Source organism: Gymnodraco acuticeps, unplaced genomic scaffold (genome assembly GCF_902827175.1).
Source record: "Gymnodraco acuticeps unplaced genomic scaffold, fGymAcu1.1, whole genome shotgun sequence".
NCBI lineage: Eukaryota > Metazoa > Chordata > Actinopteri > Perciformes > Bathydraconidae > Gymnodraco > Gymnodraco acuticeps.
In genome coordinates, this window is record NW_022990699.1 from 3067418 (window position 1) to 3084243 (window position 16826).

The 16826-nt window shown below is 38.0% G+C and overlaps 1 long non-coding RNA gene across 1 annotated transcript; it reads right to left on the bottom strand.

Moving 5' to 3' along the window:
- Positions 1-9731: 9731 nt before the first annotated feature.
- Positions 9732-10923, bottom strand: LOC117555948. Its single transcript, XR_004570475.1, has 3 exons — positions 10467-10923; positions 10113-10295; positions 9732-9932 (listed from the first exon to the last, which is right to left on the bottom strand). It is a non-coding gene; the product is annotated as an uncharacterized LOC117555948 (long non-coding RNA).
- Positions 10924-16826: the final 5903 nt, after the last annotated feature.

A 16826-nucleotide genomic window follows, 5' to 3' on the forward strand; every position in this document is an offset into this window, starting at 1 on the left:
CTGATATAATATCATGACATTAAATAAACGCATCCTATTAACCCCTAACAAAAAGGCCTACATGCATGACACTGCAACTTAACCTAACACAGTGTTATAAAACCAACATGAAACTGAAGGTGTTTAAAAGAAAAATACCAAACAAGGTCAGGTAAATAAAAATCCAATCTATAATAACATAAATAAACATTTAGCGAAAAATATAAAGTACTGTTGAAAATTGCTTCTAAAAAGGTTGAAAATAATTTAGATTTTGTAAAAGATATACGTGATTATAATGGAGGTTATCCTTACTAATTTAAATAAAATTGTACTGAACAACAATATTATTCATAACAATTTAGATCATAATATTACTATCAATCCTTTAGCCTAATCACATGTGTAAGTGGATCCAAGGAAAAACACATCTACAACTTCTCCCTGGAGCCGGATAAGCAGGCAGCCTCTTCGCTCTGGGACCTCTCCAAAACAATGCATTTGTTTGTGCATATCTGTATTCTTATGCATGTGTGTATTCGTACTATGCATTCATGCATGTTTATTTGTACTTTACTCTGTGAATTCAACAGCCATGAGGGAAACATTTAAATTCCCCTTGGGGATAATTAACTGGTCATCTTCTTATATCTTGAGTTGTGAATATGCACGAGGAGTGTTTCAACACCAAGGATAGATACCTCAAAACCAGTAAGGACCAACGTCACCATTAGACAAGATAACTGTAAGGTAAACTTCGTATCATGGCAAAAGATTACAGTTTTTTTCAGTTGCTAACACACAAAAATCTGACATAAAGCCTAATTATTTAAACTGACACTCAAAGAGCAAAACCTCAGCTAAAATCTCCAAAACTCGAAACACATTTTCAGCTCTGTACCCAATTTGCAATTCAACTTGGCACCCTTTGCAAAACACTACACACAGTTCTCTAAGTAAGACACAGAAAGTTGCGGTGCGCAATTTTGCGCGGGCACGGTACCAACCAGCAGCACAGAGGGAGAAGACCTCCGGTCACACTCGGAAAAAAACACATCCCAGTTAGTACAAATTACAGCATGGAACAACAAATTAAAATTCCAAAACAGAGTCAGCAACCAACATTTTACAAATGCAAACGTGATGCAAACTAATCGGGGAATGAAGGAATTGTTCTGATAAATCTCATCCGATGGTAATGCAGTTAAAGTGGGTGGAGATGTCTCTGCTCCTTTTGTGCTGGCCTGCAGCGGCACCATCAGGCACTTTTTACTCTTTGCATCTGCGAGTATTGTTCCCCATGTCTAAACCTTTATATATACAGTCTATGGTCTAAACCCAAATCATCTTCCCTAACTTCAATACGAACTGTGTGCCATATGTAAAACATAAACCTCACAACGTAATGTACAATGCTCAAAGTTAAAATAATTAAAAAATATATGCTTATTAAATAGCACCGTTTTATTATTTGATTGCACTGTGTATTTAATTATAGACAAAAACCTATACAAACAAGTAAAGAAATAGAAGCATGAAAAATGTCAATGTTGAACACGATGGTTAAACATAAACAACTCATTCAATTAACACATGAACCATTGTTCTATCACTACAATAATATCAGTACATACATGTGGTAAACAAAATAAAGTGTTCTTGTTGCAGGTATTCATTCTTGAACTTTATAGATTCTAATTAAATCATTACTTAGTATGCATAATAATGATTAGTGTAATAATCATTATATATATCTTTCATTATAATTATTATAATGAAACATTGGAAATTATGTCTAAAGGAGCAAATAAGTTATTTCAGTACCATGGAGAGAGTCAAAGGGAAGATCACATGGGAGGACTTGTTAAACAAATTACAAGACTTATTCTTCTGAGTTACTATTTTTTTACCAAGTCACGTTTCCAAGCAGTCATATAATGTATGGTTGCACAATGCACATGGTATGTTACAATTAATAATAAAGACAATATCCATATTTAGCACAACCATCTCCAACCCATCGTTGCCCAAAATGGGAAATGCTTTTTGTAGCCAAACAGTAAAAGCCACACTGACCATTGGGGCAGCTAGGATATAACAAACAAACAAAACAGAGACCTTAACCATTTCAGCACAATTGAAAGCGACACACATTGACAACCCTTTCTTCTGGCTTAATTCTCAAATATATTAAATAAGTCAACATTTCCTTAATCTGATTAAAATATACATTGTTTTATCCATTGAAATGCATGGTATGTTAGCAGCAGCTAATTTGGTCTCGAGCCATTAAGCTAAAGCAGATGTGAGGAGGAGGCTAAAGATGTCTGGTAAGCAAACGTCTTTATAACCAATGCCCCCCTGTTTCTTTGTATTTACAGACTTGTAGTATTCAGCAGCAAACACTGCCATCTTCCCAGGAGCCTGAAAAGGCATCAAGGACATTTCTTTCACATATTCAGAGAGTAGTACCTCTTGGAGTTCCTCTCTAAGATGCAATGAGCACAGTGAGACAATTGGTTTGTTGGTTGGTTAAGTGTATGTCCTGTATGCAAAAAAAACTAACTTGCCCCTTAATCTATCTGGTCTTGATCAACAAAACGGCCCAACAGACATTTTGTTTCGGTTATAGGTATGTGTTAAAAAAAAACTAGTTACCAAGTTACCATTGCATTACCAAGTAATAGAAACAACGCCTCAATAATGACTGTATACCTTTTATATTGAATAGAATATAATAGAATCGTTTAATGTCATTATACATGTACAATGAGATAATAAATGCTTCTCCCTTTCAAGGGTGCCATCAAAACAAAAAAAACATCACAACATAAGACAACAAATACACGCAGCATATACTTAGGAATAAGGAATAAAGGAATAAGGAATAAAGTGCAGTAATTATTTCCAGGAGTATACAAATAAAATCTGTAATGTAATAAATAATAATAGGTATTTATAATAATAATAATACTATATATGTACAGAGTCACATTTATCGTACGGAGTCACATTTATGATGATTAAGAGGTGTGATTTCAGGTGTTAAGAGCAATGATGGCTCTTGGGAAAAACTGCCTTTGAGTCTGTTTGTATACACCTGTAATGCCTGCCGGAGGGCAGCAGGTTGAACAGGTGAAAGCCGGGGTGTGAAATGTCCTTAACAATGTTTTTGCTCTACTGAGGCAGCGGGAGGTGTAAATGTCCATCAGGGAGGGGAGAGGGCAGCCGATGATCCTCTGTGCTGCTTTTACGACTCTCTGGAGCCTCATCCTGTCGGCCTCAGTGCAGCTGGCGTACCACACTGTGCTGCAGTATGTCAATAGGCTCTCGATGGTAGAGCGTTAGAAGGTCACCAGCAGCTTAGTGGCCAAGTTGTTCTTCCTGAGCACCCTCAGGAAGTGCAGACGCTGCTGGGCCTTCTTGATGACAGCTGTGGTGTTGTCCTTCCAGGAAAGGTTGTTGGTGATGAGGACGCAGAGGAACTTGAAGGTGTGGACCCTCTCCACACACTCGCCGTTAACGTCGAGGGGAGCGAGGTTGGTAGTATTCCTCCTGAAGTCTACGATGATCTCTTTGGTTTTTGTGGGGTTCAGTGCCAGGTTGTTCACTGAACACCACGCTGAGAGCTTCAGTACCTCACTCCTGTAGGCAGACTCGTCTCCTCCTGAGATGAGCCCCACCACAGTGGTGTCGTCAGCAAACTTGACGATGATGTTCTCTGGGTGGGCTGGACTGCAGTCGTGGGTGTATAGGGAGTACAGGAGAGGGCTCAGCACACAGCCCTGAGGAGAGCCGGTGCTGAGAGTGCAGGTGGAGGAGTGATGGGGGCCAAGTCTCACACACTGGGGGCGGTTAGTGAGGAAATCTTTGATCCAGGAACAGGTGGGTGGGGGAAGGCCTAGGTTTGATAGTTTGCAAACTAGAATGTCCGGGATGATTGTGTTGAACGCTGAGCTGTAGTCAATAAAGAGCAATCTGACGTAGCTCCCATGATGCTCCAGGTGGCTCAGTGCAGAGTGGAGAGCTATGGCTATGGCATCTTCAGTGGATCTATTTGCTCTGTAGGCAAACTGGTGTGGGTCGAGGGTGGGGGGAAGGCAGGCCTTTATGTGATGTAACACCAGCCTCTCAAAACACTTCATGATCACAGGTGTGAGTGCAATGGGGCGGTAGTTATTAAGGCTGTCTGTGGTTGCTTTCTTATAGCTTGCTAGCATTACTCCAAGCTGCAAACAAACAGCATTTTGTCTTTCAACTTGATGCATCACAATAAGCTGGCCAGCAGCTCCACCATGGCCTTCACACAGACCCCAAACTAATCCTTTGAATTGTGCAAAATTGAAAGATGAATTGCAATGCCATGTCTCACATTACACCAAAGTCAGAAATGTAGTTACTTCCAACATTTTCTGTTTCCTAAATATAAATATTAACTGTAAATACAAAACCTAAAATCAAACGCACATTTTTAACTCTCATGAGGTTCAGGTAATAATGCCCGATGACATCAACTACCGCTGTTTTGAAGCAATTCAGACCAAACTGCATTGGTCAGGTGAACTGTTCCCATTAGCAACAAACTCAAATTCAAATATATCACAATGTTGAAGTCAAGATGACACCATACCAATAATGCAGCAACATTACTTTTACAAAGTGAATGGCTAGCACATTCAACTAAGGGCAGGTAGTAAAATACAAAACTAATTAACATTTATTAACACCTGCACTGTTGCTGTCCCTTAATATAAGTTTACATTAACTTGAAATCATAGCATTACCTGTGGTTTACAAACAGGAGGGGGGGGTCAAGATGAACCAATTTCCGCCAGATAAGCAGGGAAATATCGTAAAAAGTAAGAAACTAATACATGGAAGTGTTAAAATGGCAAATATAATTCAACACGTATATAAGTTACCCTCCTCAGTTGGGCAGGCCTGGTCCGCTGGGTTGCAGTGCCTGCTAATCGTGAGGGACAAAAACAAGAAAAGCCACACACCAAAACAACGAAAGCATGCAATATTCAAACCACAATCTCTATAAAATAATAACAGTGAGATATTTAGCATACAGAAAAGCAAGTGTCACACCGTGCAGTCCCTACACTGAAGGCAGGCAGCGTTCCAACCGGGCCCAGGCCTACGCCGCAGAGGAAGAGGAGCGCAACCTAAGACACAAACAATAAAATGATTATATTGCCATACACTGCACATGAAGAAAATGAACAAAACATACAAAGAACACTATAGGACAGCCTGGTCCTTTTGAATAGGAAACAACATAACATGTTAGTTGCCAGCCTCCTTCACCAACTCAATATACAATTAAAGAGTTAAAAACAAGGCATACTTTCACAGAGTTATTTTCCAACTCAGCTCGATCCTGCCGGGGAAATGGTCACTTAATATCCCGGGTTGCTGGGCCGGTTGTGTGCATTGAACTTTGTAAAACACATAAATAGGTTGCTTAAAACCAGTGTTGGGCAAGTTACTTTTAAAAAGTAACTAGTAATAGTTATAGTTACTGCTCTCATAAAAGTAACTAGTAACAAGTTATTTTACTTTAAAAATAATAACAATAAAAATACAAGTTTTTGTGTTGTTCTGTGGCACAGTAAGAGAAAAGACAACTCCCCATCATTGTAGCAATTATCATTATGAAATGTAGTGGAACAATAAAACACAAAAGATAAGTGCTGTGCAGCGCTGCTGCTCTCACTGATACTTGCATCTGCCATTGCGTGTGTGTGTGTGTGTGTGTGTGTGTGTATTTTCCCCATAAGTCAAGACCCGCCCAACTCTGTCTCTGATTGGCTTACCCTGAAATGTTACCCTGAAATGTTACCCTGCGTTAACCAATCATCAATCCTCTCTGGTCACTTTCACTTTTCCATGGTACTGTGAGAGGACATCACTGTATTCGCCTGTAAATTACATCCGATTCGGTTCAGTTGGATCACATAATGTAACGCAGTAACGCACCCATTTAAATCACAGCAACGATAACGGCGTTACTGAATGGGAATATGTAACGTTATTAGTTACCGCCAAATGTAGTTGCGTGACAGTAACGCGTTAGTTTGTGACGCGTTAGTCCCAACACTGCTTAAAACACAATTAAAACGTCGGTTTAAAACGCCATTTAAAAGCGAATTGCTCATAACAGACCCGGTCTCGTGCCTGTCGGGAGAGTTTCCCTCCGTCAACGGTAAAATCTCGTCTTGCACTCGCCCTAATAAAACCCAAACTAAATGAGCCACTTGCATAAATTCATTTAAAAGACCATAAAACCACCTTAAAACTGTTATTCCTACCTTTGTGAGAGGGAGAAGACCAGTGATCGTGCAGCCAAGAGAGACGTTCTTGAACTGACGGAAAACTTGTTATGACTTCCTGTTTACCCGGTCACCGATCATGTGACCGAATCAGGTGACACCGTCAGGTGACAATGACGTCAGATTCCCAAAGCCTTTAATTGTTCTCTTCTTTCAGACTCCTCATACAATCAAACATGTTTAAAATGTGATTAAAACCAGAATAGCTTTTGTGCAAAGGCCATAGCACAGGCATTGAAAAAAAAGTGCGACTAACGTATAGTAACAAAAGTGAATCCTCACACATAGGCTTATGGCAAAAGCAAGCATATATCCATATTTTAAATAAACCACAGGTGTTACTGTGCAATGTGCTTAAAGTAATGTTAAATATGCTACTGTGTGTCCTCACTGTCCTGTGCTGCAGGCCTTGGCCGTTCCGCAGGATATGGGCTTGATGAGTTTAAAAAGGCACCACACTTCAATATGTTTGCCAAAATAGAAACAAACCCCCACATCTTAATACAGATTAATCAGCCCGCCGCTACTATGACGAACCCAACTGTACACATTATGTGGAGGCTTACAGAGCTTCAATGAACATCGGACGTTCAGAATGGAACGTTAGTTGTTTGCTGCTGACTGAGCTCCTTAGCAACTGAGACAAACTATTGTAGTTTCCACCACACCCGCACCAATGACTGCGGTCAACTCAGCCGTCTCTCGCATTTGCTTGGTCAAATGAGCAGCGCTTCATTTTTGAGTGCGCGATTAATAGCGTCTTTACGGTAATCGCCGAGAAGTGGCGCTGACGATAGTAAAAGTGCTTATGCTATATTTGATCAATCAATCAATGATATTTGATGAGGGACCAAATTATTTTTAGCCATAAGTTCTTAATAAAATTGGTACTGTTGGACTCAGTACATGTTAGACTACTACCATACAATCAAGTACTTTTACTGTGTACTTTTTGAGTAATACTCTGTCAAACTCCCCTCCAGAGTACAATAATGCATGTTTTCTGCCCTCTTTGATGAGAGATACAATCATTTTTTGCAATGAGTTCTTAATAAAATCGGTTATGCTGAATTCTGTACTACTTGGACTACTACCACGAGTACAATCAAGCACTTTTACTGTGTACTTTTAAAGTAATAACTCCTGTCCTGAGTACACAAAAGAATGTATTCTGCTATCTTTGATGAGAGATAAAATGATTTTTTGCAATAAGTTCTTAGTGAAATTGGTACTGTTGGATTCAGTACTACTTGGATTAGTAGCACAAGTACAATCAAGTATTTTTACTGTGTACTTTTTGAGTAATCCTTTGTCAAACTCCACCCCTGAGTACAATAATGCATGTTTTCTGCCATCTTTGATGAGAGATAAAAGGATTTTGTGCAATAAGTTCTTAATGAAATTGGTACTGTTGGATTCAGTACTACTTGGACTACTACTAAAAGTACAATCAAGTACTTTTACTGTGTACTTTTTAAGTAATACTTGTTTAAACTCCTGTCCTGAGTACACAAAATAATGTATTCTGCTATCTTTGATGAGAGATAAAATGATTTTTTGCAATACGTTCTTAGTGAAATTGGTACTGTTGGATTCAGTACTACTTGGACTAGTAGCACAAGTACAATCAAGTATTTTTACTGTGTACTTTTTGAGTAATCCTTTGTCAAACTCCACCCCTGAGTACAATAATGCATGTTTTCTGCCATCTTTGATGAGAGATAAAAGGATTTTGTGCAATAAGTTCTTAATAAAATTGGTACTGTTGAATTCAGTACTATTTGGACTAGTAGCACAAGTACAATCAAGTATTTTTACTGTGTACTTTTTGAGTAATCCTTTGTCAAACTCCACCCCTGAGTACAATAATGCATGTTTTCTGCCATCTTTGATGGGGGATGAAATGATTTTGTGCAATAAGTTCTTAATGAAATTGGTACTGTTGGATTCAGTACTACTTGGACTACTACTAAAAGTACAATCAAGTACTTTTACAGTGTACTTTTTGAGTAATCCCCTGTCAAACTCCCCTCCAGAGTACAATAATGCATGTTTTCTGCCATCTTTGATGAGAGATAAAATGATTTTGTGCAATAAGTTCTTAATGAAATTGGTACTGTTGGATTCAGTACTACTTGGACTACTACTAAAAGTACAATCAAGTACTTTTACTGTGTACTTTTTGAGTAATCCCCTGTCAAACTCCCCTCCAGAGTACAATAATGCATGTTTTCTGCCATCTTTGATGAGAGATGAAATAATTTTGTGCAATAAGTTCTTAATGAAATTGGTACTGTTGGATTCAGTACTACTTGGACTACTACTAAAAGTACAATCAAGTACTTTTACTGTGTACTTTTTGAGTAATCCCCTGTCAAACTCCCCTCCAGAGTACAATAATGCATGTTTTCTGCCATCTTTGATGAGAGATAAAATGATTTTGTGCAATAAGTTCTTAATGACATTGGTACTGTTGGATTCAGTACTACTTGGACTACTACTAAAAGTACAATCATGCTTTGCCTGTCCAGATACGATGCTGTAGTACATGGAGAGAAGTTCCTGGAGGCTGACTCCACAGAAATTATAGGCCATGGACTCCATGAGGACTGTAGAGCCATCACAGATCAGCATGACAGGTCTTTTTTTGGCTCCCCTTCCATGGAGTCTTATTACATCAGTCAGAAATGACCCAAGGAAAAAGGATATGGAGGCTATTGTGTGGTCTTTTGTGATGTAGGTGGCCACAGGGACAGGGGAGGATCCTTTGAATGGATTTCGGACCACCATCTCATACACATAAAAAGGTGAGGTTTTCCCTTTTGCCTTTTTAACAATGCTCCCTGTCGCATCCACATATACAATGTCTTCCCTGCACCTGTCATGGAAGAGGTCAATTGTTTTGTTGGACCATAGCATGACTCCTTTGGGGTGTGCTATAATTTTTTTAATGACTGCTTCCTCAGTCTCAAGCTCTTCCTCCATCATTTTTCTGAGGCTGATAATTTCATTGCTGTGTTTTCTCAGCTTCTTTCTTGCCTGCCAGGACAATGTTTTCATCACACCAGTTGATGGTACCTGGTCTCTGTTTCCAGAAGCCAACACAGTGTCATCCAGTTTATTGAGCTTATCAAGGTACACACTTCTGGGAAGTTTGCTGGTGAGGGCATTAGCAAGTGCATCCCTTTCATCTGCACGCACAGGCCGATGTTTGAGTTCTTCACAGTTGTGCCATGATTTTTCACCTCTGAAGGTCACAACTGCCTTAAGGGATGACTCATCCTCAATGTCAACTTCGACCTCCACAGGACAGTTATCAAATCGACAGTAGCCAACACATGAAAAAAGTGACCCTTTCCTTTTTGACCAAACTGTTCGCACACTGTGAGATTTGAAGACAAAGCAACAGTGTGGGTGGACACTCCGGATGCCAGTGGCCATGACTGAAGTCCAGTTTAAAGATTTGAATCGACGCTTATGTTGTCTCATCCTCAGTTTCTTCCAGTCACTTTTAGTGACAAAAAAAAATGAAGGATTTGAAGGCAATTTAAATGAGTGTAAGAGTTGCCCATCTTTTGAGTGTGATGAGGAGTCATATGTCCCTGATGAATTACACTGTAAAACACAATGAAAACATATTAGCGAAAGTGACCAAAGTTGGAATGACTCTTTACTGATGTGAATCAATATATCTGAAATTGTTTATTTGGGACTAACTATAATTTCACTCCACACAGTAGTGTGCATGTTTCATAACACACTAACACTAACTACGTGCTAATATGCGATATTTACCTCTGAAACGTCTTCTGGTTCACTCGTCTCTGTGAATGCCTGTCTAACCGACGATGGGGTAGCAGGCACTGTGCGGTCAATGTCAGTGGAACTGTGGTCACTGTCGATGGGGCAGGCCGTGTGGTCACTGTCTGTCGATGGGCTGGCAGGTGCTGCGGTCACCATCTGTGTCTTGTGTCTCATCTGCACATGACAAGGAGCAAATGAAATCCAAAGATGTAATTATTAATCAAATAATATAAAATATTATAGCACATCCAAATTAAAGTTGTTCACACAGGCAGACTGATGATGAAGATAAAAGCAAAGCAGAAATAAGAATCAATATTAGTGCAATATTTATAAAAAATGTACCTTTTTATGATGATTATAGGCATGATGAAGCCGTGTCCTATTGGTCTTGGAATCGGATATTCCAAGCTCCTGACACACCTCGCCCCAGAAAGTGTCTTTCTCGTCACCTTCATCGTTGTCTTTTGTTTTGGTTGTGGCTCGAAGCTTGTCAGTGACAGCCAAAAGGACTTCTTTTGTTATTGTTATTTTTCTTGTCTGAAATTGAAATGTCAAAGTTCCGTCATTTCTTTGTAAAAAAATATGACATTTGAGAAATCATTGAATTTTTTAATGCAATTACAATTGTGTGACAAATAAGAAACACTTGCCTTCCCAAACGTTGAGAAAACCAAGACTCTGAAAAGACATAACAAGTTAAAATCTATTATTTATAGTTAGACTTTTCACTCAGTTTAGACTTTTTTAATTAATTAGCTTGATTCCCTGACTTCTGATTTGTTGCCTATGCTATGTCGATTTGCACTGAAAGGACAGAGGGATATATTCATAGGTGTCATTTAAGCTGGGGATGCTGGGTACATGTCCCCAGCACTTTTTAAAATGTTGTCCATACATTTTATAAAAGTATAACTTTATAACCTGTAATAAACAAGAACACTGTTTTTTTCTTATTTAAAAAAAATAATAATACATGTACATCTTGAGAAAACAGTTTGTCCGTTGACAATTTCTATGGGGATTCTTAAATTTGGACATGTTCATACAATTTTAAAAGATAATGTATCACCCAGTCCCCCAGCAGGGTTTTTGTTTACAAACGTGTCATCTGTTAAACAACATGTGAGTTCAGTGTGTCGGGTGCCGCAGGAAGTAGGGGTGCTGGAGGAGCTGAATGGTGTACATTTGAAAAACTGAGCGACCACCTAAATAAAAATGATTAAACTACATATAATAGTTATGATTTGACTTAAAATAAAGTCAAATCAGAACTATAAACAATTAATATAAACATTTGTGTTTTATTTTCGAACACAATTATGTATATAACTACTTTTCTGTTGAAATACAAATATACGTACCCTCGACGAGCTTCCATTACAGATGAGGTCAATGGAAGCACTAATTGACAGGTATAGAGAACCGCAGTGACGCGTGGTAAAACCCGGAAGTAAACTTCTTCCGGTTCCTTCGTGAAAAACCAATGCAAATTCTCCATAGGATTTTGGAAAATAGCTCGAAATAAGGTCTGTGGTTGACACACATTTAAGAGAGGGATCACGTTTTGTTCAGCCGGATAATCTCCACATGTCTACCCTACTTTTATAATTTTTGAATCATAAATCTAGTCGCCAAAAGCGAAATGCTAACGTTATGCTATAAACGAACTACAAGCCAGTACAGCAGCAGGGTCGCACGACTTCAACGTCACGCCAACTTAAGATCGTTTCAACTGACTTGCACTGAAACTGCACTTTGAACACTTTAAATATATTAACATTTTAAACGGTATACCCCGGTTATCTAGGCCCTTTTTGTTTTATGTATACATGTCACACTGTGGGAAACGATATTTCGATATTTCTGGATGTATAACACATGTATAATTTTTGCAACCATGTCTCCTAAAAATTACGTTCCCACAGAACTAAACTGCATTCTCAATTACGTTTAGCTAGAAACGTATTTTCTCCCACGTTACGTTCGTTATGAACGTATCTTAAATACGTTTATTTTCTACATATCTTTGCCATTTATTGTCTTGCTTATAATAATGATAATAGTCATTTATAAATATCATTTTAGAGCACACCTTTGAAATCGACAATCGGGCTCGATATATGGTTACATTAAAATCAGTAGGCGAGGCTGTAATTTCGCCAGCTGTTAATCTCATGAGCGAGGCAGAAAATAATAGTTTTAACATGACAAAAAGCTGCTGTGTCATTTATTGCACCTCAAACATTAAAACAAATCCAGAGTTACGTGTTTCTGTGCTTCCTCGAAGAAGAAAGGACAGTAACAGAAGATCTCTGTGGCTTCAGGCTTGATCGCTGTTCAAATGACAGCGTTGGTTTCCCCAAAAGTGGGCGGGGCTGTAAAGTGACTTAGATTTTACTATCATCTATTATTCAAAACCATTCTATTTATTCTAACGTAAATTGCATGCCAGTCTTTTATCTTTTTATTTATTTGTTTTTATTTTAAATCGTATAATGTCGGACTTGTTTTGTCGTCTGTGAGGAAAATAAATGGGGCTTAGAGCCTCAAAATACTGAAATCTGTATTTTTTTAATCTTTTCCTTCTAATTTGTTATTCTTTTCTAAATAACACACTGTTATTTACTCAACAATAACACACAATTATCCTTGTTTTTATTTATTCGTTTAATTCTATAATCTTGGGCATTTTAGCATGCTTTTTAGCCGTAAATAAAGTCACCAGAAACAGACGGGACATTTCGAGATTTAGGATGGCCAAAGATACTACACTACCCATAATCCCCAGCTATCGTTTGGGACTACAGTCCCGTTGACAAACCCTGTGATGTTGGAGTGGCAGTGCGCCAAGGTTACGCCGAGCGTCAAGCTCTTTGAAATGGAACGAAACCACGGCAGACTATTCAAAACTGGACTCGAACGCCCCCCGAGAAATACACATGCTGGCTATTGTGTTTCGCAACATGTTCTCTATGGCACGTATCTACTGGGAATTGTAGTTTTAAAAGACGTTTTTCCAAAAATTAGAAGTTGCCAGTATTAAACTGTGTACAGCCCTGGAGGTTTAGGCGATAGGAAACACATTGGTGTGTACACATTTAAAACATGTAATTACTAAATGGGTGAAAATCGCTTGTATCCATAATGTGCAGCATTAATATATACCCACATGACAGCTCATTGTTACTTTGTAATTCTCCACTACAAATCAGAGGTTAACCTGGTATTTTTACTCCACTACATTTAGTTTAGTTACTTTGCAGATTCTGATTAATGATGTGAAATATAAACAACCCTTAAAGCAGACTTTAGTTACACCTGAGTGAAATTCAGGGAAGGTGATTGTCAAGTGCCAACAATCAGGAGAGATATTTGATAGGTGGTGCTTGAGAAGACGAAACATTTATCTGCAGATCTCTATAAAGTATTCATTACTCGTTATTCTCTACTAATAGTTAATTAAAAACTGTATAATGGCTCTTTTGCACATTCCTTTCAAGATTTCAAGATTTTCTAAGGTGTATTGATCATATACACAACTTGGGTCGCAGGTTCCTCAACAGCGCATTACAAGACTCAAAAAGTACACAGTAAAAGTACTTGATTGTACTTTTGGTAGTAGTCCAAGTAGTACTGAATCCAACTGTACCAATTTTATTAAGAACTTATTGCAAAAAATCCTTTTATCTCTCATCAAAGATGGCAGAAAACATGCATTATTGTACTCAGGCGTGGAGTTTGACAAAGGATTACTCAAAAAGTACACAGTAAAAGTACTTGATTGTACTTATGGTAGTAGTCCAAGTAGTACTGAATCCAACAGTACCAATTACATTAAGAACTTATTGCACAAAATCATTTTATCTCTCATCAAAGATGGCAGAAAACATGCATTATTGTACTCAGGGGTGGAGTTTGACAAAGGATTACTCAAAAAGTACACAGTAAAAATACTTGATTGTAGTTTTGGTAGTAGTCCAAGTAGTACTGAATCCAACAGTACCAATTACATTAAGAACTTATTGCACAAAATCATTTTATCTCTCATCAAAGAGGGCAGAAAACATGCATTATTGTACTCTGGAGGGGAGTTTGACAGGGGATTACTCAAAAAGTACATAGTAAAAGTACTTGATTGTACTTGTGCTACTAGTCCAAGTAGTACTGAGTTCAACAGTATCAATTTCACTAAGAACTTATTTTTTAAAATCCTTTTATCTCTCATCAAAGAGGGCAGAAAACATGCATTATTGTACTCTGGAGGGGAGTTTGACAGAGTATTACTCAAAAAGTACAAAGTAAAAATACTTGATTGTAGTTTTGGTAGTAGTCCAAGTAGTACTGAATCCAACAGTACCAATTACATTAAGAACTTATTGCACAAAATCATTGTATCTCTCATCAAAGATGGCAGAAAACATGCCTTATTGTACTCAGGGGTGGAGTTTGACAAAGGATTACTCAAATAGTACACTGTAAAAGTACTTGATTGTATTTGTGGTAGTAGTCTAACATGTACTGAGTCCAACAGTATCAATTTTATTAAGAACTTATGGCTACAAATAATTTGATCCCTCATCAAAGATGGCAGAAAACATGCATTATTGTACTCAGGCGTGGAGTTTGACAAAGGATTACTCAAAAAGTACACAGTAAAAGTACTTGATTGTACTTTTGGTAGTAGTCCAAATAGTACTGAATCCAACAGTACCAATTACATTAAGAACTTATTGCACAAAATCATTTTATCTCTCATCAAAGATGGCAGAAAACATGCATTATTGTACTCAGGGGTGGAGTTTGACAAAGGATTACTCAAAAAGTACACAGTAAAAATACTTGATTGTAGTTTTGGTAGTAGTCCAAGTAGTACTGAATCCAACAGTACCAATTACATTAAGAACTTATTGCACAAAATCATTTTATCTCTCATCAAAGATGGCAGAAAACATGCATTATTGTACTCAGGGGTGGAGTTTGACAAAGGATTACTCAAAAAGTACACAGTAAAAATACTTGATTGTAGTTTTGGTAGTAGTCCAAGTAGTACTGAATCCAACAGTACCAATTACATTAAGAACTTATTGCACAAAATCATTTTATCTCTCATCAAAGATGGCAGAAAACATGCATTATTGTACTCAGGGGTGGAATTTGACAAAGGATTACTCAAAAAGTACACAGTAAAAATACTTGATTGTAGTTTTGGTAGTAGTCCAAGTAGTACTGAATCCAACAGTACCAATTACATTAAGAACTTATTGCACAAAATCATTTTATCTCTCATCAAAGATGGCAGAAAACATGCATTATTGTACTCAGGGGTGGAGTTTGACAAAGGATTACTCAAAAGTACACAGTAAAAGTACTTGATTGTAGTTTTGGTAGTAGTCCAAGTAGTACTGAATCCAACAGTACCAATTACATTAAGAACTTATTGCACAAAATCATTTTATCTCTCATCAAAGAGGGCAGAAAACATGCATTATTGTACTCTGGAGGGGAGTTTGACAGGGGATTACTCAAAAGTACACAGTAAAAGTACTTGATTGTACTTGTGGTAGTAGTCTAACAAGTACTGAGTCCAACAGTATCACTTTTATTAAGGATGCATCGATAAAAATCATTTTATCTCATCAAATATAGCAGAAGTTGCATGATTTTGTTCTCAGGAGGGGAATTTGAGAGTATTACCCAGAAAAAAGACAGTAAAAGTACTTCATTTTATTGTTGGTAGCAGTCAAACTAGGACTGAGTCAAACAGTGTTAGTTTTTTTAAGAACTCATGGTAAAAATAATTTGTATCGCATGAAGCAGAAAAAACATGCATTATTTTTACTCTTGCGTTAGTGCCGCTTCTCAGCGATTACCGTAAAGGCGCTATAAATCGCGCACTCAGAAATGAAGAACTGCTCATTTGACCAAGCAAATTTGAGAGACGGCTGAGTTGACCGCAGTCACCAACTTCACCATGAACCAAACAGAGTGAGGATTTCAAGTTAGTTATTTTTCATTTCCTCGCTTCTAGGTCCTCGGGATCACCGGAAGTTGATCTTTCTACGCCATCTTGAGGAGCGTCCCATGGTGCTTATTTGTGCCGGAGGACCGAGCGAGGATCGAGGATCGAGGAGCGATAACGGAGGAGCGATAACGGAGGAGCGATAACCAAGGCACTACCGGACCATCTCCCGGTGAAACACCTCATCCACTCGCCCCGCCCCCTTACTAATGCAGCGCATGCACTGATGCTTCTTAACATGAGAGCAGTTTAACAGCGTTAAGATAACACAATAAACTCACGGGAGTCACTCCTCAGTTTATACAGTGTTTCAAATTCATATAACATCTATTGTGATATATCTGAATAACAAAGTGGATACAAATCATTTTATTAATTTATTGGAAACATTTTTCATGATCTCCGATTCATTTTTATTATGAACACAATACAATTAAAAGAGAGACAGATTGAATGTCTGTCAGCAGGAACAGCTTTTTTCGTTTTACATTTGTATTTATTGTCATTTCCATTCAGTCACAGCTGAGACATGAATTACATGATGATTTGTCTCAGTTCAGCCTAAGTTAGTGCCGTTACTTCATTTTAATTGTATGCCTATAGGCTACTATTACGATAATGCAACCTCTGTTCACATTTATTTAAACCACAATATTTCTGTTATGCTTTTTCTTCTCTCAATA